The 24,157-nt window shown below is 40.7% G+C and overlaps 1 long non-coding RNA gene across 1 annotated transcript; it reads left to right on the top strand.

Annotated features, from left to right (window-relative positions):
• Positions 1-16,723: 16,723 nt before the first annotated feature.
• Positions 16,724-18,492, top strand: LOC116843717. The gene is made up of 2 exons (XR_004377917.1): positions 16,724-17,309; positions 17,589-18,492. It is a non-coding gene; the product is annotated as an uncharacterized LOC116843717 (long non-coding RNA).
• Positions 18,493-24,157: the final 5,665 nt, after the last annotated feature.

Raw genomic sequence — 24,157 nt, 5'->3', positions numbered from 1 at the left:
AGAGAGAGAGAGAGAGAGAGAGAGAGAGAGAGAGAGAGAGGGAGGAAGGGAAAGAGAGAGAAAGGGAAACAGAAAGAGAGAGAGAGAGAGAGAGAGAGAGCGGCGTGAGTGCGTGCGTCCTGTGCGTTCGTTCGCGTCCGTACATTCGTCCGTTCGTCCGTCTCCTTTCTTCTTTTTTTCTCCGTCGCACCCCCCGTCGTCGCACGGGTGATCGGGCGCCAGCAGTAAGCGAAAAACGGGGCGCACGCCAGGGGCGCGACGACGATGATACTGCGACGATGTCACTCGTGATAGCGCGAGCACAGTGGTGCCATAGCGTCGTCGCCGTGCGGGCCAGCAGTGCGGGCGTCGGCGTCGTCGTCGTCGGGTGTGCGCGCGATCGGACCAGCGAGGAGATGGTGTCGGGCCCGGGTCGTACGGAGGAGGGAAGTGACTACCGCCGCTCGCCGTTGTCGCCGTCGTCGTCAGTACACGCTAACGCAAACGCTAACGTCGCTCGAGGAGCTGCTGCTGCTGCCGCTATCACCGCCACCACCACCACCTCCACCACCACCACCACCACCACCACCACCACCATTAACGCCGCCGTCGCCACCACCGCCGTTGCCATCAGCGCTGCTGCCACCGTCGCGTCCACCGCGTACAGCGTCGTCGACGTCGTCGTAACCGCCGCCGTCGCTGTTACCGTTGCCGTTGTCACTGTTGCCACCGTCGTCGCTACCGCCGCCGCCGTCGTCGCCGCCGCCGCCACCGCCGCCGCCACCGCCGCCACCGCCGCCGCCTCCAGGCCCGTCGTGGGTGCTGTCGTCAGTCCAGCCACTGCCACTACTGCCGTTTCCGACGCGAGTTCGACCGTCGTCCGCGCTGCCAACGAGGCTTCCATCGCGACGGTCTAACCCGTAAGGGTGAGTGATCATCATCATCATCATCTTCATCATCTTCATCATCATCATCATCATTGTCATCCATCATCCCCCGAGCTCTCTGTCTCCGTGTTCCTGTTCGAAGCCTTTGACCACTGACAGCCATCGTGAGTTTCACCGCAGGTGAATATTGAAGGGGCGCCTCTCTCGTGCCTCGTTCTCGTCGACCATCGAGAACAGAACAGTGGCATGTCGACAGGAGTGCGGGGAACCGGAAAAAAACGTCGGCCAGCGTAGAGAATGGCGTGTAGGGCGAGGAGAGCGAGGCAGGCGATGAGGAGGTGGAGGAGGACGTGAAGGAGAGGAGCGCTGGAGGGTTGCGAGAGCGCGAGGGTGGAATTTTCTCCGCTCGTTTCATCGTGCGTTCGTTCGCTCATTCACTCGCTCACTTCTCTTTCTCTCTCTCTCTCTCTCTCTCTCTCTCTCTCTCTCTCTCTCTCTCTGTCCTCTTTCTTCTTTCCGTGCTCCTTCTGTTTTCTTTCCTTTCCTGTTCGCTCTCAGCCCAACTCGCTTGCGTTACGATCGCTATGCCCCGGCGGCGAGTCGCCTCCACATAACTTTCGTCAATCGATAATACAAGACGTCCGCAACGTCGTGCGGCGCTCGGCAAGATCGGCCTAGGGACGAGACTCGCCTCGTGTTGCCGTGGCGAAACGCGAACGATAACGCCACTTCTCACAGACGGGAAATGCGCGGAAGGCTGGTCCGAGCCACCCTCAGAGTGTTCCAGTTGACTCGAACGAACGAGCGAGCCATCGAGGGTTGCGCTCGACTCGCGGACGGACGGCGAGCACGAACGCACCTACTTCTACTCCTCCCGCATACACCACGGCCCTTGCACTTTTCCTCCCTCGCGTCCGTGCACATTTCTCTTTCTGCATACGACGGCGATAAGCTACGCTCTTCTCAGCTGAACCAGGTCGCACGTTCTTCCGTCAGAATGAAATAAGGATATAATCGAATATCGAGGGGAATAGAAACAACGTTCTCTCCTTACACTTTCCTCCCCCGTCTGTGTTCGTTTCTCTTCTCTATTCCACGGGGATAAGGCTTGCTCTTCTCAGCTATAACTGGTCGCACTTTCTTCCTTCAGAGTGAAATAAGGATATGATCGAACATCGAAGGAGTGAAGAACCATTACACTTTTCCTCCACCATCTATGTTTCCTTTTTCTTCTCGTATTCCACAGAAATAAGGTTTGCTCTTCTTAATTCAATCAAGTTGCACTTCCTCCTTTCAGAGTGAAGTAAGGATACAACCGAACATTTAAGGGAAAAGGAACAATGTTCCCCTTGCACTTTTCCTGCGTCTTCTGGATAAACGAACACGGAGAACAAAAGAGAAACGATTTTTCCCGTATTCCATGGAAATAAGGTTCTTTTCAGTTAGACCAGGTTACACTTTCTCCCTTCACAAAGTGAAATAAGGATACAATTCAACTGAAGGAATCACACTGAAGGAAAAAGGAATAACGTTTCCCTTGCACTTTTTCATCCCCGTCTGCGTTCCTTTTTTTCCCCGTGTTCCACGGAAGTAAGATTTGTTTTTTTCAGCTGAACCAGGTCGCATTTTTTCTCTTTAGAGTGAAATAAGTAATCGAGCATTGAAAAGAAAAGCAACAACGTTTCAGTGTAGTGCTAGTGCACCTAAAAAGGACAAGCCTACACCCTCGCGCTTCGTCCTCGAGGACTCGCGTGGCACATTAGATCCGTTCTTTATAGCTGCACTGCGTTGTACCATCTACATTTGAGAAATGAAGTGGGTGCATATTTGACACTTGGTGAGAAGCCAAGAGGAGAAAGAAAGATTATAAGACGCTTCAGAAACGTGCAGCTGCAAAGAACAGGTCTACCTGGTGGAATTATCTTCGTCTTCGGAGAAGACCGGGGATTTCCCGAAGATGCAGGAACGATCGGTTTCGCTTGAAGTGCACGGCCTGACATCTTTCATTGACTTGCACGTACTGGACTCTCTCGAGGAGACTTCTTTGCCCGGGTAGAATGTTAACCACGAGGCTACCTACACTACTCGAGGATCTACCGTCGTAGACGGGATATCCACTCTAAATTCACCCGAGGATCGATCTCCGCGATTGTTATTCGGTGCGTGCCCGGGAACATTCGGCACGAGGGGGACAAGTTCCGCCGTCTCGCGACGATGATATTCTCCGCGGAACGAATGTTGGCGATCGTGTTACCCGGATACGATGCGTACCAGTAAAACGGTGCAGCGCCGAGAGGAGGAACTCCACCCGGCGCGCCGCGTCGCGTCGCGTCGCGTCGCGACGCGACGTCGAGGCTCTGCGAACGCTCGAATTCGCGTTCGGTGCCTCGAATCACCACGTTCCCGTTGCGCTCGCGTGACTCCCGTCGATGTTGCTTAATGAGATTCGGGATACGAAGAAATCTCGGAATGCCGTGCGCCCGCGGACGCCGTGCTTCCAGGTGCGAGGATCCATTTTTAACCCCCCCGACCGATTGGATTCAGCAATCCGTCAGTCCCAGATCAATGGTCGTTATCGCAGCGTTCTTATTCCATCGGCCGGATCTATAGATGGCCCAGAATTGCCGAGGAGCGAATACGGTAACGTCGCTCGCTCGTCTTCGGTACGTTCCAGTCGATTTCCCCGCGGCGAAAAAATGTCGCGGCCCCGACTGCTCGGCGTGTTCCACGCGAGCTCGCCAACTTGGACGCGTTTCACCCTGCACACAAAAAAATATCACTCCAATGCTGAAAAAAGTGATTATAAAAGTTGATTAAGTGATTATATAGTTTATCTTCCATCTTTTAAGTGACGGTTATCTTCGACAAGGAATACTTTTTTGATAACAGTCTTAAGAGATATACTCATCACACGTTTTAAAAAAAATTGATTACTCAAAAAAGAATTTATTCTTCTCTTCTCACAAGAGTGTTATAAAACTTTATCAAAGAGGAGATAGCCTCTTCAGCTTTTTGTTTTAATTTAATATTATCGATTGAGATAAACTTTCGTCTTAACGTTATGTTGTTGATTGGAATACTAAACTTGCCGAGATTCAAAATGCATTAAGTTTGATGCTTATAGTAGATTTACGGGTACGTCAACCTATGAAGTACTTGAAACAAGTAACGTTTACTTGAATGCAGTATGGATCTTTCCTTGTGTGCAGCATTGCAGTTGAACCTCTTACATGCACTCTGTGGAATCACTTTGTGGTTTCAAGGAACATCTTCACAATTAAAATTGTAACCAACAGCAGACGCTGCTGGTTGCAAGAAAAACCAGGTTCTGCTGGAGCACCAATGACTAAGAGGGAGACGTCAATAATTGAATGTTTTGCCCTAATCTCAGACCGATCGCGAAGCACGCTGCATGTGGAAACTAATGACATTAATGAAGCCTCAGGTTCCCAGCTATCAGGCAGTGTCGCGGAATAATTCAGCTCAGGAGCGCTCGTCAATTTTTCAAAGTGACTCAATAAATATTCGACGGCGCACGAGAGGGAGAAACAGAGAGAGAGAGAGAGAGAGAGAGAAAGAGAGAAAGGGGGAGGGGGAAGAAAGTATTTGCTCGGCAAGTACTTTCGGAAATATATATTCACTCGCGCGCTTTAAAAAGTGCATAACAAACTCCTTGCTTGCTTATCCTCTCCCGTAAGGGGTGTCCAAAGATTATTAGCTCAGGCACCCGACGAGAAAGAGAAAGAGAGAGACAGCCACTCGTTGTTCGACATTACGCTCTTTATTCGCGCTATGTGTCATTGCGCTTCGTCGTTTCCGCGGAGGAGAGTTTCGGAAGATTTTCCCAAATCCCCGATGCACCGTGCGCTCTTCGTGCGTCGTTTCTACAGGTGCGTCGCGCGACAGTGTGACGCGGATAAAATAACATCCATCCGCGGTATGGACGGATAAACCGGCCGATGAATAAACTAATGACGCGAGCAACGTTAATCTCGTTAGTCACGTCGGCTGGGCCGTTCTCTCTCGTGGACTCCAGACGGGTTACTGAAATACCGCTGCACTCGGGCTTTCGTTCATCAATACGGGATTACATGGGCCGCGTATGTGCAGTGTGCGCGCATATACGTGTAGCTGCGCGCACGTGTGTCCCGCTGCATGATGCACGTAACGAGCGTGTGGATGTGTGCATACGTGATCGGGCTGTGTGTATGTGTGTGTGCATGTGTCTGTGTGTGTGTGCATGTGTCTGTGTGTGTGTGTACAGGGTGTCTGTACAGGAATATACATATAAAATTCTCGTGTACGTGTAGATTAGGTCAAACCGAACGGAAAGCTCCTCTGCCATTTTGCAAACAAGCACGTAAAATTTTCAATTATTGATTGAAGAAGATTGATAAGTGATCACGCACTATATGGTAAATTAGCTGCGACGCCTGCTGTCGTATATTTGTAGATCTGGTTTAACGAGAAAGTTCTCTACCATGTCGCAACAAGCACGCAGATTTTTAGTTATTAATTAAAGAAGATTGACCAGTAATATCACGCGCGACCATCTTCGAATCCTCTTTGGTTAGTAATTCAAAAATCTTCATAATCACTTGAAAAATGGCAAAAGACTTCCTTATTCAGTTTAACCTGATCTTCAAGGTGTCTGACAATTCACGATACACTTATTTTGTGCAGGCAGAACTCATTAAACTGGACACAAAGTTCCTCTACCATTTCGCAAACAACCACGTAAGATTTTTTGTGTTATTAATTAAGAAAGATTGGTAAATAATTACGCGCGATACGATAGATGAACTGTGACAGTGACGTCTGTCGTTATGTTTGCTTGTATATTAGATCGAACTGAACAAAAAACTCCTCCACCATTTTGTAAAAGAGCATGTAAATTTTTAATTATTGATTACAGAAGTTCGATGCATTATCGCGCATAATCATGCACCAGTCGTCTTTAATTTAAATTTAAATAATTTAAATAATTAATTAAGAAATTTTAAATAGCCTGTACAAGCACACAACAGCAGACGTCATTATCACAACTTATTTACCGCATAGCGCGTGATCATTCATCGATAACTTAAAATTTTATGTCACTATTTGCAAAATGCTAGAGGAATTTTCTGTTCAGTTTAATCTAATCTACACGTGTGCGAGAGTTTTAAGTATTATCAGCACGATTTTTCCAACCTTTTGGTAAAATAAAGTTAAATCATCTGTCTTTGTTCTTCTTTCAAACTAGACCAAGACAGACATATATGATATACGCCTCGATAGACAGATAAACCTTACAAACTTTAAACATATTAAATCACGCAATTCAGCAACGTTAAGTTATAATTGCACTCATACGAAATGACGAATGACGAAACAGAAATACGACAAATTTGTTTCAAATAATAGTCATGTTAAAATAAAAATCTGAGTACAACTTTCAATAAATTTGTTGCTGCACTAATACAATGAAAAATTTACATTACCATATGATGAATTTAATAATTTTATACAATACACATAGTATATCTACTTCATATATGTAATTTAAATAATTATAAAGCTTCCATCATCGATTGTCTCACGTTGTGATAATCGAAAGTCTATCTCGACGTTAGTTAATCTACCAAGAGGTTCGAAAAATCAGTCCATAATCAGACACCCTGTATACGTACGTATGAATGTCGCGTGTGTATCCGTGTTTTCCGGAGTGCGGCCGAGCTTATGCGGGCGGGCGCTGATATACATAACCCTTAATGCAGCCGTGTATAAGAGAGTAGAGAGGCGGGTATACACACCCCGGCGAGCGGGAGGGTGCGAGGGTGAACGCGGTGCACGAAGACTGTGTACTTTCTCCGATTAGAGGAGGTCGGTAATGCATTGTCTCCGGCGCGCGAAGACGCGTCGGCGATCCGCGGCGGTGGCGGCACACCGCGCTCACTCACTCTCTCCCTCTCTCGCAGCCTCTCGCTCTCTACGGCGAAATTATTGCCGGCAAGGCGACGGGACTAATTAATAGTTATCGCGCAGCCTCGTTTCTCGCGGGCGCGTAACTCGCGCGCATTTGCGACTAAGTCGCGCGAGCATCGTTTTTCACAAAAATTGCCTCGGCCTGGCGAGCGCGAGGCGAAGCCGGGAAGCTAATCCCTTCGGCCGACTTGCCGCCCTAATCGAGAGCCGCTCGTTGCACTTTGCATTCGCGTTGCATGCGCGCTTAATAGATTGTGCATTATTATTAAACGCGCGCGACGGCTTCAACAACAGCGCGGGCTGTTGGTATCCTTGATGGACTCTTGATTAAAACGCCAAAGCCGCAGTTTTATCCAGGCTGGGCACGTCCGTCTGTCACGAGCCAGCGAGCATGATTACCGAGTGCTGATCGCGAACGATAAGGTACAGCGTGTGACAAATCGATGCAATCGCTATCCCTTTCATGATTTTACTCAAAGAGTCATTTTGTAAAAATAAATTGGTTTTATCTTATTGGAATCAATTAATGATGTATATTAAAAGCTTTGAACAAATTTTGACAGAGATAAATATGTATATAAATTTATTACAAACAATTTGACATTGATTCAGAGGCTGCGTTATTCCACTTGAAAGTGTAAGTCCAGCAAACGTGGTGACGCATTAATGACGTTTCTAATAACGATAATGTGTTATTGATACGTTACTTGACGTCGGCCTACTATTTGAGAATATACAGGGTGTCCCATTTTTAAAAATCTACCCTTATAATTCTTCAGCCAAGTATATTCAGCAAAAATGTTTCAGGCAAAAGTTGTCGGGTTCAGAGGGGAACATCTGAAGGTGATCTTGACTTTGATCTTGGATGTTATTCTGAAGGTTATTCGAAAGTTAACTTTGGTTTTTAAATAAAAACATTTATTTTTTCTTACGGAATTTTATTCTACGTAGAGAAACTAACAACTTTTGTTTGAAAAAATTTTTTATATGACCTCCATTTTCTAAGGTATTTATAGAAATATCTACAAAATTGTTGATTTAATAATTTTTTACTCGAATTCTATCAACTTTACCGAAAAATGATAAGAGATAAAAATTATTTATTTTCTTCTCATAGAACTCCGAGAATTTTTTCAGAATTTTAATACATAATTTTCATTGCGCAGCTATTTTATGGTATGATTAAACCTGCGCAGTAAAACTTACGTATACGCAACTATTTCAAGAATAAGGACTCAGTTCAACAATGTAGGAACGAAAAACAAACCTATAATATATCTAGACCGAGCGTTTGCCTTTATTTGAAGAGTGGGAGTAAGGTGCACGTAGAAAAGGATGCGTTTTGGGACCATACGTTTTCTCTCATTCGCGCATGTGTATGAGCGTATGTGTGAGAGAGGTTATGTGTTAGAGAGGTATGATTAAAATTGACGTGCACAATGGTGAACTGCTACGTATGTTGGAAAGAACATTTGGTTAATTATTCGATTAATTCGATGTAGAAGACATGTGGTTTTTAGTCCCAGGTTCTCGTTCTTTCATTCCTCTTTACTAATCTCTCTCACATATACACTCACATATACATTCTCATACACATGCGTGAATGAGAGAGAACGTAGGGTTTTAAAACACAGTGCATTTTTCTACGTAAATCTCTATTCCCACTCCTCAACGCTCGGTCTAGATATAATAGAGAGTTTTTTGTAATTCTGTATTTTAGATACGGTAAACGCTGAAGTCACATGACTTCATACCGTATTCCGTTTTTACGTCGCCTACTTCAAAAGAGTTTTTGCACGGTGAATGCTACGGTAACGTACGATAAAATAGTATTTTATAATAAGATGGAGGTTTTTCATTCTCTTCATATGGATTTTGGGATATAATCTCCCTTAAAAATATGAGATCATCGTGACTTGCGAATCTCAATCGTTCAGATTTCATTTTGGTAGCCATAACGTATAGACGTTACTCGTGAACGCTATTTTTCAGAAATAACATTTACACGTTATCTGAATAGCGTTAAGGTAATCGATGCGCAGCGCAGTTTGGTCTTTTGATTCAATGACGTCATTTTAGCGTTTACCGTATCTATACCGTATATTTGCAAAAATATTATGTCCTATTATGTCTAGGGCTCTTACCGTATTTTCCGTACCTTATCTGGGACTTGCTGCTTCAGCTTGAGGCCAGTGCTGGCAGTTTGCAAGATTTTCTCCGCGATAGAAAGTCTTCTGCGTATGCGTAGACAATGCGATATCAAATAACAAACTGCTACGTCACTCTAAGCATGCGCAGAATACCTCCTGTCGCGGAGAAAATCTCGTGAACTGCCAGCACTGCTTTAGGTTAATATAATTGGTCGTCTAAAATGGCAGTAGGAATAGTAGTACGGCTGTGTTCCAAAATTCACTGCTAGTGCTGAAATGCTATAATATACGTAACATGAACTATAGATTTTCAGTACTGGCTGTGAATTTCGGGACGCAACCTAAGAAATAAGCAGTAAGCAAATTGACCAATTCCATTCTCACGATTTAAGAATAATCGATTGTGATTGATCCATTTATTCACTGCTTATTCCTTACTGCCATTGTAAACGACGCATTACATATGTTGTATGACAAGCTTGTCGGACGTTCCAATTGGCTGTCGAATAGAGAATTTCTACTCTGGACTACTTGAAAGAAAAGTTAGGTTAACCTTAGAAAAATTCTATTCATCAGCTATTAATCGATACGTCCGACAATACTTGTCGTATGACACATGTACTTTTCCTTCTTCTTTTTCTTCAATATTTGGCTTCAGACTTCACAAAGAATTCCGCCCCAACGCCATTATATACGACACATGTAAAGTCAGCAACACACGGTGCTTGTTTTCGTGCTGGTTTGCTTGCTGGATGGAAAAACTCTGTTTTGATTAGTGCATTTCCATCTTCAGAAATGCATCAATCAAAACAGAATATGTCCATCCAGCAGGCAATCCAACACAAAAACAAGCACTCTGTGTCGCAGGCTTAATATTAGCACACGATGCTGATTTGCTTGCTGGATGGAAATACTCTTCTGATTGACGCATCTCTGAAGATGGATAGAAATGCACAATCAAAACAGAGTATTTTCATCCAGCAAGCAATCCAGTACGAAAACAAGCACCGTGTGCCGCTGGCTTTACTGACATCAATTCTGTCTTCTAAATCATCGATTCTCCGTGATATCGATTATCGATAGTTCGAACCGGAATCGTGAAGCATTAGCGCCTCCTCCTCGGGACGGAGAGTCCGCAAAGCAACGAGTGTATAAAGGAGCTAATGGTGGGTGGTAGTGGCGCGCAAGTAGTACAAAGATGCGGAATTTGCATCGCGCTCGCGATTCGTCGCGGGAATAAAAAGTTTGGCCCGGGGGATGTACAAGGATGATCGAGTGAGAGTAAACAGAGGAGCAAGTAGGTCGTGTGCATACGTTCGTCAAGAGCGAGACGTTTTCTCGCGGCGAACTTTGCGAGTTCTCGCGGCGAACTTCTCGACGCGCGGTGTCATGCGCTCGCTTGGCGCAGGCTAAGATGTATCGCGAGAATCTCCGTAAGAACTGCGGCCGCCGATGTCTCGCACAGAAATGATACTTTCGCGTTACATAAACGCCAGATAGCCGCCTATAAAGCCCGCCTGTCCGCGTATCCGCAATCGCGTGGAATTCACCTTGGCGAGTGCGTTCTGGGAGACAACGTGCGACAGGATTCGCAGTAGAGTTTTATCTGTGGACAGAGGAGGCAGATGTGAATACTAGGTGAGATATATTTATTCAGCGGGTACTGATAACATATCTAAACAATAAAAAACATTATTCATTCACATTGCAATCGATCTATGTAGACATTTGTGTGTTACATTTTTCGCATACCCGTGTTGATTTAACATTTTTTATCGTTATATTATCTTGATTATTCGTTGAATATATATTTACCATTCTCAAATTTGTATTAAATTTGTGTTAAAATAACACGATAGTGTCCAAGTATTTTCGTGTGAATTTCTGTCATATTATTTGTGTCATTTGTTTATATATTTGCTTTGTGTTAAATCAGTGTAAAAATTAAATTGGGACATGTGAAATATGTCAAATTTAATACTAAATTTTTTATAGTGCACTTGTACCAATATATATTTTTTGTACTGAAAAGAGTATTTCTTAAATGAGAAAATCTATATTTTCTTAAAACTGTTACTTTTTATAATTATGATTGCTTATTCTTCTTAAATAAAAGAATTTAGATTTAAGTGTACATGTTATTAGTATCCATCGATATAAATGTTTTATTTTTTAGATATTTTTTCTCTCAATGCATTTGTGATAATTATATAGGCGACAAATATACGAGTTTCGCGCAGAATTAATGCAGACAGTTTGATAAACTATTTTGTGTTTATTGCAACTAAAGCTGAGTGGTTGGGAAAACAACATTATTACCAACAGTTATTACCAACTAACTATTACTAACAATATAATTACCATTCAATACCATTTTACTACTCCGGGAATATAATGGCTATGATTAACTATTATTACAATAAGATAAAGAAAAAGTCACCATGAACATAGTAAAAATTATTTTAAATGTAGTAAAAATTATCATGTTTATGGTTATTTCTACTATATTTTATTATAATTTTCGTAATAATACCAGTTTATTAAGTAAAATTGTACTTACTACAATATTTTAATATATTTTATTTAAATTGTCTTTACTACAATATTTTTTCCGTGTAGAGTATATTCGCACCACAAATGAGATTTAAAAAGGAATAGGAAAGCAAAAAACTCTTTGTTATTCAATCACAAATAGAGAGAAAGAGAACCTATGAAAGTCTACGCACGGGTTTTACGGCGCAATAAACTGGCAAAACAATCCATCAAAAAAATTTCCATCATCGATTACCTCACGTTGTGACAATCATGAGAGTCTGTCCGGGTAACTTCACGCATCGTATAGTGCGGAAAACATTTTTGTGAGCGCAGTGCCGATGTTTCAAACGTTTTCCTGCGAATAGAAACCGGCGGCGGATCCCGTGACGAGTTATCGATCGTTCCAAGTGGACTTTCTTCTAAAAAAGAATAATCTACTCGCGACGGGAGATCGCTCACATGCGTGAAAAATATCTCGTCCACACGAACGCCCCGTGTAAAAACACACGGGGCCTTTTGTAGCCTATTTTCCGCGCTTTTCCGTTAGCCTTGCGCATTGTTGTTGCACGCCGCGGACGCATTCTCGCGTCGGTCATCTTCACGGCCAGCAGTTATTAACCGTCGAAGCCTCGTCGAGAGGCATCTGATTGCACGTGAAGACGGTAAAAGTAACTCATTTTTATAGAGCACGTGCCGTATCCGATGCGGACGCATTAACACCCGTGACATTTACGTGGCACGCTCAGAATGAGGTTCTTTAAGGTCATTATGGTATAAGTGGCGGTGTGTGTGCGCGTGAGTGTGTACGTGTACACGTACACGTGTATGTGTGCGGTATGATCTCAACTGTATATCTATCAGGACGGAGCGTGAGCAAAGGACTTTACTTTAAACCGCCATTAGGTGGCTGTGCTCTTGCGCAAACCGCACGCACGGCGGGGAAACTATAGTGAACGATATTTCACAAACGTGATCTTCCCGCCGTGAATGGGTTCCTCCTTCGGGATAAGAGCGAACAAGAACCGTAAAGTCGAATTGCGATCGAAAATACACGATCGACAATACTCTCCCTTTTTCTATCTCTCCTCTTCTCTATCTCAAATTATTCGCAAATTATCGTTAAGTGGACGACACGCGGTGCATATATTCGTTCTAGATCCAGTGACATGCTACGTTCTAATTAGTGCATTTTAAATGTTATTAGATCCTACTAAATCCAGCGCGAAAACAAGCGCCGTGTGCCGTCAACTTTAGACAAGCCGCGTTCTCAATCTTTCTTTTTTAACTCCAACTTTTCTCAAAGAAATATATAAAAATATCAATATTAGATTTGAATCAGACCATTTATCATTGTTTCAAGTATAAAATTTTTTTTATTAAGGAAAAAGATTGCAATTTCTTTGTCCAGTTTTTTTATGTCGAGCATGATGTCGCTAGACACGTCTAATTGGTAGACAACATTACAACTCGTATAATAATTTGAAACTAGAAAATAATCTAGGACTAGAAAATTTAAAAACTGTATTAAATGCACTGGAAGATGAACCTTTGTTATATACAGTAAGTTGAAATTTAACAAAATGGCGGTACTTCAAATTCATTTTTTCTCTCTCTCTCTTCTTTACTCCCGGAAAAAAGGTACTAATTTTAGAAATATTCCAAAGAATTTAGATTCATCCTTTAGCAAACTTAATGTAGTTTCTCAATTTTCTAATCCCATTTGTTTCAGATTATTGCATTAACAGTAATATTATCCATCAATTAAAGGCGACACCGCGCTTAGCGCAAAAGAACCTGGACGTAATTTCATCCCTTTAAGTAATTTTTTTATACTAAAACCATGACAAAGAGTGTGGTCGAAACTCTGTATCAGCATCTTTTCATTTCTTTGAAAAAAATTCGTGAAAACCTCCTATTGTTCAGCTATCTAAATCAAAAACTTTCCCCTTAATCTCGCAGGAGGCGAGAACTTCACTTCAATCTAATTTTAATTACAGACTCATTTCTACCGAGATGCTCGCCGAGATATCCGAGTGTAAATTATTGAGGGCTGCGATCGATGAGCGGCACTTTTGGAATTTCCTGTTTACCGTGCGACACTCGACGTGCGTTTGACTGCAGAGAAATATATCTCGATCCACGTTACGTGTCGTTCCTTATCTGTCGCCGCGCGAGATACGATAAGAGACGCCTGAATTCTTGCCTGTCATACAATCCGTGTGTTGGGACATAATTGTAATCAGCGGAGCTCGGCATCGGCACAGGCGGTCGGATATCCATCCACGCGAGAGAACCGAGGTAACAACCCAGGCTAAGCTATGCAGTAATGTCGTCTATAAAGTCGATAACCAGAGATAGGGCGCATGAGAAATCAACATTACGTGCATTACGCCAACGGTGCACATTATACAGGCCGCTCATAAAACACGCGACCAAATTTCCGCGGCGCGACGAGGGAATCGAGAAGGCGGAGGAAGAAAAATGCTTTATTCAACGAGCTCTAGAGTCGCATTCAAAATTCATTCGTGCTCATTCCACTTCACATTCTCAGCTCTCTCTTTCACACACACACAAACAACACACTCATTCACTCACTCACTCGCTCACTCACTCACTCTCTTACTTTCTCACTCTCTCGACTCTTAGTGATTCGGATTCTAATTTCGTGTTAAACTTTAAATCGACTCCGAGTATTCCGTTTGTATTTCCGCCCCGTTGTCGACGACGCCCGACAACACGACGATCGGTGCTCGCCTCTTCCGTCCGAACGATTCGATGAAGATCTCGAAAATGTAGTTAGAGAACGACTGCGCTCCAGGGACCGACCCAGGCTTAATTTCACTAAAGGGAGCGAAGAATGCCGCTACCGTAAGGGAACCACCCGTCCGCTACATAAGGCGCGGGATGAACCCGAGAATTTTCACGAACCAGGGGAGAGGGGCACATATCTCGTCGTGCGAGGAAGCGCTTTTAGAAGTGCCTGCCTGCGAGACATGCAGGTCGACCCGCAAGTATAAAAGGACGATGAACGCCCGTGGGTTCGCTCTCTTTTTCCTCTTTTTCTGGTTTTTTTATCTCCTCGATTTCAGTCTTTGACAGTCAGTTCGTTTCCTGCATTTCGACTTGTCGGGTCGTGCTACCGACGCGGTTTGACTTGCGACTTTCGTTCGATTCTTTATTCTCCGGTCCAGTTCACCTATTGATCGCACCCGAATGATCAATTAATTTACACGCACACACGCTGCTCCCGGACGACTTCGACGAATTAGCGAATTTCGAGCTGAAAATCCGTCGAATCAACAGTCGACGATTTTCCTCTAATAGATCAAATTTAATTGGACGATTCTGAACTGGTAAGAGAAAAACGAGTTTTCCTTTTACCTTTTAATATCCTCAGGTAGAAGACTCAGCTTTAAAAGGGCATCAACTTTCTCAGAGATATTGACATACATGTGATTTGTGTACATTTAGATATATCCTAGATAACATATATGTCTAAAAGATGTCGAGAAAATATCTAAAAGACATCTTATGCAACATTTTGTTGCATAAGACGTCTTTTAGATATCTTTTCGACATCTTTTAGATATGCACGTTATCTAGGATGTTCAAGTTTTATTGGAATTATTGTTCGCTACCAAGTGCTTTTATTAACCAAAATTAATTAATATTGATTGAATATCTGAAGGTTTTAAGGTAGTTGTATTATTAGGTGACATATTAAGACAGTCGCTCATAAATTTATTATTTATCAAATTAAATTACGCGTTTCTACATATTTTTTTCACTATTTAAGTATCAATGTTAATTTGAAACGAATTTAATTTATATATATATAATACATATTATATATAATATTATATATTAAATATTTAAATAATTTAAATAATATTTATTGTATATATAAATATTTAAATATATATATATTTGAGATGTGTTACTATAAATTATGAACTTTTCACCACTGTATTTTAAAAACAAAATAGACAATAATTGCGAAATCTGTATATAATATCTATATATTAACCTTCAGTATTATATTAGTTTTTTATCAAAGTCTCATGTAGTTCAGGAGATATTGAAAAAAAATTTTAATATAGCACGTTAAATTCAAGGAACATATATTAAAAGTCAATTTTAGTTGCAAATATCTTAGCTCTCGAATGGTCAGTTTTTTTCTAATTAGCAGTTAGATAATATTTCACTGTGTATGTAATGAAAATTCATCAAATTTTCACCAAACTTGTTTCATAATACAACTACTTTAGTATAGTTTCGTTTCATTCAATCTTTATTTCTTAATTCAAATATTACCGATGTGACATGTACGTGAATATTATTGCAAATAAATATTCACCGCAGAACTTCATAACAGGGAAAGAGAAATCTTGTCATATGATTGACAGATGTAGTATTTATGTCACTTAGAAATTGAATCAGTTCCGACTTTAATCCATTTATCCATGAAGAGGTTGAATTACACGAACGTAAATGAAGAAAAGCTCACGACACGAACGATGTGTCATGTGAAATCGGCTCCTCGCGCCATATTGAGCCGTGCTCGTACCAGATCGAGTTGAACGCGATGTGAAAACGCGAGGGATCAACACACCGTGGCAATTTGATCGCGAGTTTTATGAACACCCAGTACACAGACAGCGTGACAACTGCGAAATACCGCGGAAAGTCGAGAAAGAGAGGGACAGGAAAAAGACAGAAAACGAGCGAGAGTGAGAGAGAGTGTGTGAAAGAGAAGAGGAGAAGGGGCTTGGTAGACCTAGCTCGGTGCACACAAACCTTGACGGCAAAGCGAATAATTGCGCGACTGGAAAAGAGGGGAAGGACGCGAGACGAGTCGCGCTTACTAGTCGAACGAGGATAAAAGCAAAACGTTCGGACACGCGACGCGGTGGTAGGAGGAGAGACAAGAGAGAGAGAGAGAAAGAGAGAGAGAGAGAGATAAACCCGATGAATTTCAGTTCAGTCAGACTCGCGTCGACCAGCGACAACGAGCTTTTCACTTTACGCAGATTCGCACGCGAACACGAGCGCGAGCGTCCGTTTGACGTGCACCTGCATCGTCGCTCCCACGTATGCGTAAAGTGCATCGTATACCTTTCGGAAAGTGCAACACGCCGATATCGCTGACGCTCCGCGTTGCGCTAGGAATTTGAACAGATGGCAAGCTCGCTACGACGGGTGAGAATTCGCGGCCTGTAAATCATCCTCACAGAAGTTTATCGTACGCGTGTACGACGTGAGCTCGTCTCGTGTCGATGTTGACAAACTAGACTTTCGTGTTGCATCATGGAGCTGTTTCAGTTTTCACTTTAGTAAGGTGGGAGAGACTAGAGAGAGAGGTGGCTGAGCTAATTTCGCTACCGGGTTAAATTGGCAAACTTGATTATTTCTACTGTTCTTTAACAGATTTCGGAATTGAGCAAGCAGAGATTTCAAAGCCGTTTTTGACATGTTTCAAAAACTTGCTTGCTTAATTCTGTGACTTATTAGAAAATAGCAGAAATCGTTGGTTTTGCCAACTTATCTCGTATCCAACTATAGTTCCAGTCTCCTCTATAAATCTCTTCATAGCGTTAGGTGTCTTAATATTGGATTGTGTAATAAGGAATTTCGAATGAAATTATTCATCCATTATTTCGGGTAAAATATGTAATGATTGCTTTTATATGGTTATGATTTTATGTAACAATCCAGTTAAGCTTTCATAATTATCATAACATGAGACAATCGATGATGGAAACTTTGCAAGCCTTTTAATTACGTTCATGAGGTAAATATACTATATTAAATTAATTATTAAATTCACATTGTACAGCAATGAAATGTTTTGTTATATTGATGTAGCAACAGATTTATTTAAAGTTACATTCAGATTTTCATGTCACATTTAACACGACATATTGTTAGGAGCATATTTTTTTGATAATTTCTTTTTGTATTTTTTTCATATTTTTATCTCGTTATTCTATATGGTAAATATGAGTGTAATATCTGATCAATCTGATAGGAGACTTAACGTTGTTGAATTTCGTGATTTAATGTACTTAAGGTTGCGTACTTAAAGTTTACGCACATCAGTCTATCGGAGAATGCTGGCGAAGGATGCCAAGAAGTTTAAAACGGCGCCTACAATCCCTATTGACTTTCACGATTATCACAACGTAAAATAATGGATGATGAAAGCTTTAAGATCTTTTAAATATAATTCATGAACCAAATATATACCAATACATATATATTGAATTAATTATTGAATTTACGTCATACAATACAACTTTTTCTGTCATGTTGATGCATCGAGAACATTCGCTAAAAGTTACATTTTTATATTAATTCACTAAAGGTTATATTTTCATATTATATTTTATATTTATGTATTTGAAGAAAATTTTAATAACGCAATTTTAATAACGTATTTCTTTCGTATTTTTATTTCCTCGTTCGATGCGATAAATATGAACGTCGTACGGGCCTTCGACCTCACTCATAAGGGATGCAAGCTTTGCAAATCGATTAATAAAAGAGAGAGAAGGCTGACGAGAGAGCAGGTCGCGGTTGTTGGTGCGAATATTCAAACTATGAGAGGATAATAATGTTTGATAGTGCAAACTCACGTGCTGAATATTCGCACCAACAACCGCAGCCAGTTCTCTTTTTCTCTCTTCCAGCCGATTGTATACGTAAGAGTCGTGTTTATATAATTTATTCTTCCAAAACATTGGCGGCAGAAAAACGTTTATTTTATTTTGATCTAATATGATCTATAGACATACTTGTGTTGTTTCGAGATCTCGACAGAATTGATATACTATCCTACTCGGCAAAGGAAGAGGTTCGACTCTTGGCTGAGGCAATATCTTTCGCAACATTTAAAGAGAATTTTAATAAAGAGTATTAAAAGAAAAAAAAAAAAAATAAATGCGTAATTAATTAATAGGAATGGTATAATGGGATTAATTAAGAATAATAATTGGGATACTGGGTCAATTTAACGTGGACGATGCACTGTGTGAGAGAAAATATATCTAAGAAATAAAAAAAGCATTTATTCACGGTGGGTACTGATAACATATTTAATTGAACTAATATATATAAAATATTTTTCAGATAAAAAATATACAAATAAAAATTCTTATTAAGCAAAAAAATATGCATTTTCTTAAAATCTCAACTTTTCGTGAAAACAATTGTTTGTTCTATTTAAATAAAAAAATTCAGGTTTAAGTAAGTATGCTATTCGTATCCACCGCAAATAAGTATTATTTATTTCTCAGATATGTTTCCTCACAGTGTGTATTTATTGCGTGCGTTGCAAGTCCGGAAAAATATTCAGCACCTACATTTACACTTCAATTCAAATTCAAACATTATTACCCTCCTATAGCTTGAATATTCGCACCAACAACCACGACCCGCTCTCATTAGTCTTCTCTCTCTCTCTCTCTCTCTCTCTCTCTCTCTCTCTCTCTCTCCCTCTATATCACACACACACACATTTTTAATCGAATGTGTACCTAAGAATCTTGTTTATATAATTTATCGATTAATAAAGCTACACTAAAAAAAAGAATTTTGTTGTCGAAACGAAAATTTAGCACACCGGATCAAAATTTGATCAAAAATGGAATTAACTAAATGTCTAGTAAGTGCAACAAAAAAAAATTTAATTGCCACATTTTTGCTTTGCTTCCTCTCTAATACATCTTGCTTGACAACTTTATTTGAATATATTTGATTTGACGAAAGTAAAAAATGATAATACCAACCTAATCGTGTATATACAAAATATTTACGTTTTGAATACAAAAATAATTTTTTCAATTCATGTATATCTGTCAAACTGGAATTATATCGAAGAACTAGAACAAACTCAAAATACGAGCGTTTCATTTTGCGTGAGAGAAGTCCGAAATTACTTATTACACAAGCCAATATTTCTCAATATCTTTCAGTGTTAATTTTTTCCTATTAATTATGATATCTCGTTCGATTGCACGTTGTAAACGTCCGCGATTTTAGATTGATTGGACTTAACAGTGTCAGTGGATCAAAGACGCCCGTGTGCGTCTTCATGTTTATGTATGTGACACCGATATTCCGAACGTACGAAACGAGCCCCGACATGTAATTTCGTACGATAATCGACAAGAACTAATTGCACCCGAATCAAACAGTTATTGGCAAATTAACGTTCCATACGTTGTCGATAACAACGTATTCCTCAATAAGCGACGCGATAAGAACACATGACGAAGCGTTAGCTAGTATTATCTTTTCAGAGGACTATTATATCTTTAATTTCGTGACTGCGTTATCGGAACAATTACATCGCGTGTCTCCGGGAAGCGGACAATTGATCGCGCGGACAATGAGCGCGAGGGCGACTTTTCGCGACTCATCGCAGCCGAACAATTCCGTTGTTCCCCGCAAAATTGCACTGCTGCACCCAGCCGGCGACTTTGTGCAGCTTAATAAACTTTAATCGCTGACTCAATGATGGAGGCCTTTATCACGGCGAGAATCACGCAATGCCGGACGCATAACGTCACTTGTAATAATGACGCGTGCCAGCACAAAGTTCCTTAGACGCGGCACGTGACCGCGTTTTGTGGCTAAGTCGAGAGCAAAGGAACAAAACGCGATCTCCTTTACAGGAGAGTGTCGCGCACTAATTCCTTATTCTTAAGGAACATATCCTCATGCCGCTCGAGCGTTCGGTTATTCATGGCCACGTTAAAGCGTAACGCGGCAGACCGGTGCAATATTCATCGCGACGACGAGAGATCCCGGTGAGCTGAGCGCCGACACGTCGGGCAACCCGGTCTCGTCGTCGACGGAGCCAGCGATAAGACCGTATCGAGAATCACATTGCTGCTCCGTAATTATCGTCGCGTTAGCTGACACGCGTGCAAGCGCTTCCAGCGTGAGTCAAAAATAAACTCCTTTCGGGGCCCTGCAATCGCGAGGCCCGATTCTCCAGATTAATATAATTACGTGTGAATTTTGCTTTTATGTGGCTATACATAATCATACGCTATTATGTCTACATGGAAGAAAATGCTGTTTTACACGTACAATTAAGATAACTGCTTGTGTTCACAGCAGCAGCACTGGTGTCAGCGTTTAAAGAGAGATTCTGGTTAAATAAGGCGAGAAATAGGTTTCTACGAATTTTTTCTCGAAGTAATGAATAAAAGTGTAAATATAGAACTTTGAGCACATATACTACTCACATAATTGTTTCAAATATAAAAAAGATTATTTTTAAAAATTTTAAATCCCGCCTAGGTTTTTTGTGCTGAACTTTTGTGCAGTGTCACCGGAAGCCTCTAACTGGTGGACAACATTACAGCCCGTGTAATAATCTGAAACAAGAGACAACTTAAAAACTGCATTAAATTTGCTGGGAGATGAATCTTTGTTACATGCAGAAAGTCAGAATTTAACAAAATAGCGGCACTTCGAAATTACAAGTCACTTTCCTCTTTTCTCTCCTATTTAATGTCAGGGGAAAAGAAAATATTAATTTTGGGAATTTTCTAAAGGATTTAAATCCACTCTCTAGTAAATTTAATACGATTTTTAAATTTTTTATCACATGTTACACTATTTTATTTCAGATTGTTATACGAGCTGTAATGATGTTTATTGGTTAGGGACGTCCGGTTTGTCGCAAAAAATCTGAACGACGGAATTTCAAGTTTTTTAACAGAAAAATAATTTTTTATGTATTTAAAACAATAATAAATAGTATATCCAAAACTCTATATTAATACTTTTATTTATTTTTTTGAAAAAAAGTTTTTAAAACCTGTTTTTCGGCTGTTGAAACCAGAACCTTCTCTTAGTTAGACGAACTGTTCTTTTTTTTCCACTCAGCAACATTTTTTTCCATGTAGATATATATATATATATATATATATATATATATATATATATATATATATATATATATATATATATATATATATATATATATATATATATATATATATATATATATATATATATATATATATATATATATATATATATATATATATATATATATATATATATATATATATATATATATATATATATATATATATATATATATATATATATATATATATATAATTATGTATAATTTATATGTAATTATGTAGAATTATATATATATTTTTTGCTCAGGTTATCAAATATAACTTGACTCGTATCCGTTTTGGATCAAGTAGGATCTCAAATCTGATTATTTTGTCTCATCGTTCCAGACTGAGCTCTGACATCATCAAAATCGATCGGGTTCAGGTTATATTTGACAATAAATTGGACTGTATCAGATATACACTATCGGGCCTTAATTTACAGTCACGAACTCGAAGCCCGTCGGAGAAGCGATCGGCGTGACTTTTCAGAGCATGAAATCGACGATCTCTCTAAGTTTCTCGCTTCGGCCTCTTCGGGAAATACGCGAAATGATTAGCCGCATCCGTTTAATGGCCGCGTGTGGTTTGCAGTATAATTGTTGTGTTCGTGCATCTCTTCCTTCTCCTCCTCCTATAACTCCGCGAAGAAGTTTCGGTCACGTTTCATGGAAGATAGAAAGTTTCGCAATGGCTAGCAGCATGCGCTTTGCGGATGTAATCTTCTTGTCACCGCGATTCATACCGGTTTTTAGATTCCTCCGAAGTTCCCGCGCCCGCTGTTTTCCCTGACGTTTAACTTCGCTCGGCTGTCAGAGCTCGCAATCGCGACTCGATTATTGAACGTTCTCTGGATCCGCGTGACGGATGATGCGCGACAAGACGTTCGCAAAGACATTCGCTTTAAAGCCCATGTCACACTACGGATTGGAAATAGTGGATTGCGGATTGAAGATTAGATTTCGACGAATCAATGCACTTTGGTCTTGGCCTGCTTGGCTCCAATTGGTCAAGCTCCAATCTTCAATTCGCAATCCTCTATCTTCAATTCGTAGTGTGACACGAGTTTAAGTGTGTCGAATGTGCACGATTCTTTCACAGGTCAACCACTAAAACGTCGCTTCATCGGAGGAGAAGATATCGTTTTCGATTCTTGCGCAAGAATACCAAAATAGGCGGAAATTAAAGATGACCAAACTTCCATTAATTTTACATTAACCTTATATTTACAAGCCAATACTAATAATCTGTTACTGCCAATGCGTTATTGTCAAGTTTGATCATTTCAATTGTTTCAATTGTTTGATAATTTCACTTGTAGCCTGCTTCGACGTTTTCAATAATTTTTTTACAGAAGGAAAATAATTTGTAGTACCAATTATAAACATTTTTTCTTATTAAATCACAGCAAGCAATTGTCCAAAGTGCAGGTGAAAGTGATTAACATTAAGATTAATCTAATCGACGAACTGGCAGAGTTGTTAAGAGTAATTGTTGAACTATGTAATTTGTCGACAATCACCAAAAAATTAATAGTGACGGAATAGAGTAGTCAACATTCGACTGATGGCAATTTTAAATACGAGTTATATGGAAAAAATATTGTAGTAAGAATTAGATTGATATTAATATTCCTTTTCACTTGTTTTCTTAGAAACTTGTTTTTACAATGTTTTCTTAGAAACTATATAATAAAATTGTGATATAAATTATTATAAATTTTTAATGATCTAACTTACAATGTAAAAAATATGCAAATAATTGTAATTTTGTAGTAAAAAGCCAAATATACTTAGCATTTTTAAACAAATATACTAATTTCAGCCATAATTCTGTATGGTCCAAAATTACACAACTTCTATAATAATTTTCATTACAATATTTTTTTCGTGTACAAAAAGAGAACAAGATAATTTCTTAGACTCAATTTCTCAAAAGTAGTTTAAACTTAAAGTTTAAACGCACCAAACACACTGTTTGAACACACAGAGTTTGAACTGAAATTTACATTTGGACAATTATTGAAAAATTTATAATCCTTCCTCGACAGCAACAAACTGTCTTCGATTTCCCACGTTGGCAGCTCTGCCGGCTGAGTTAATGAGCTAATCGTCGATTAACTCAATCAGAATTTGAAGAAGGTCATCCCAAAGGATGACACTTCTCGTCCACTTGATCAATCTCGAGTGCCGCGAGCGATAATAGACGGCACGTACGCGTCCCAGCACAAGTAATCGTCCGACAATGGAAACGGCCGAAATAAATAAAGTGCTGGCGATAACGCTACGTTGGCTGAATGCTACACTTCTATTGCTACTGGTTGCATATCGCGCGCGCCTGTCATGTCCCAATTAATGACGCGCTCGCGCGAATTCCAGGGGAGTCTCGCAGAGAGATTCTCCGAGTCGCCGGCAACGCTAACGATTCTCCCGTTTGTTGCAGGTTTTCAACACTCGTCGTCGTCGTCGTCGTCTTGTACTGAGTTCAATACAGGCCCATCGATCGATCGGAGGGAAGGGGCGCCTCTGATAACGCGACACGTTAGCGCTCGTCGTGCACACCGCGCCGGTGGAAATCCCGCCGTGCAGTCTCCGTTTCACGTTCTCTCCCCTCTCTCTCTCTCTATCATCGTGTCCGCGTAGCGTTCCGACACCCTTTACCACCGTGTTGTTTCGCCGTTTCCCCCTCCCCCCTCCCCCCCCCCCCCCCCCCC

Source organism: Odontomachus brunneus, unplaced genomic scaffold (assembly GCF_010583005.1).
Source record: "Odontomachus brunneus isolate Ranch 3 - 2012 unplaced genomic scaffold, Obru_v1 Obru_scaffold_035, whole genome shotgun sequence".
Classification (NCBI taxonomy): domain Eukaryota; kingdom Metazoa; phylum Arthropoda; class Insecta; order Hymenoptera; family Formicidae; genus Odontomachus; species Odontomachus brunneus.
Note: the sequence above shows the minus strand (reverse complement) of the source record. Positions and strands in the feature narration are given on the sequence as shown.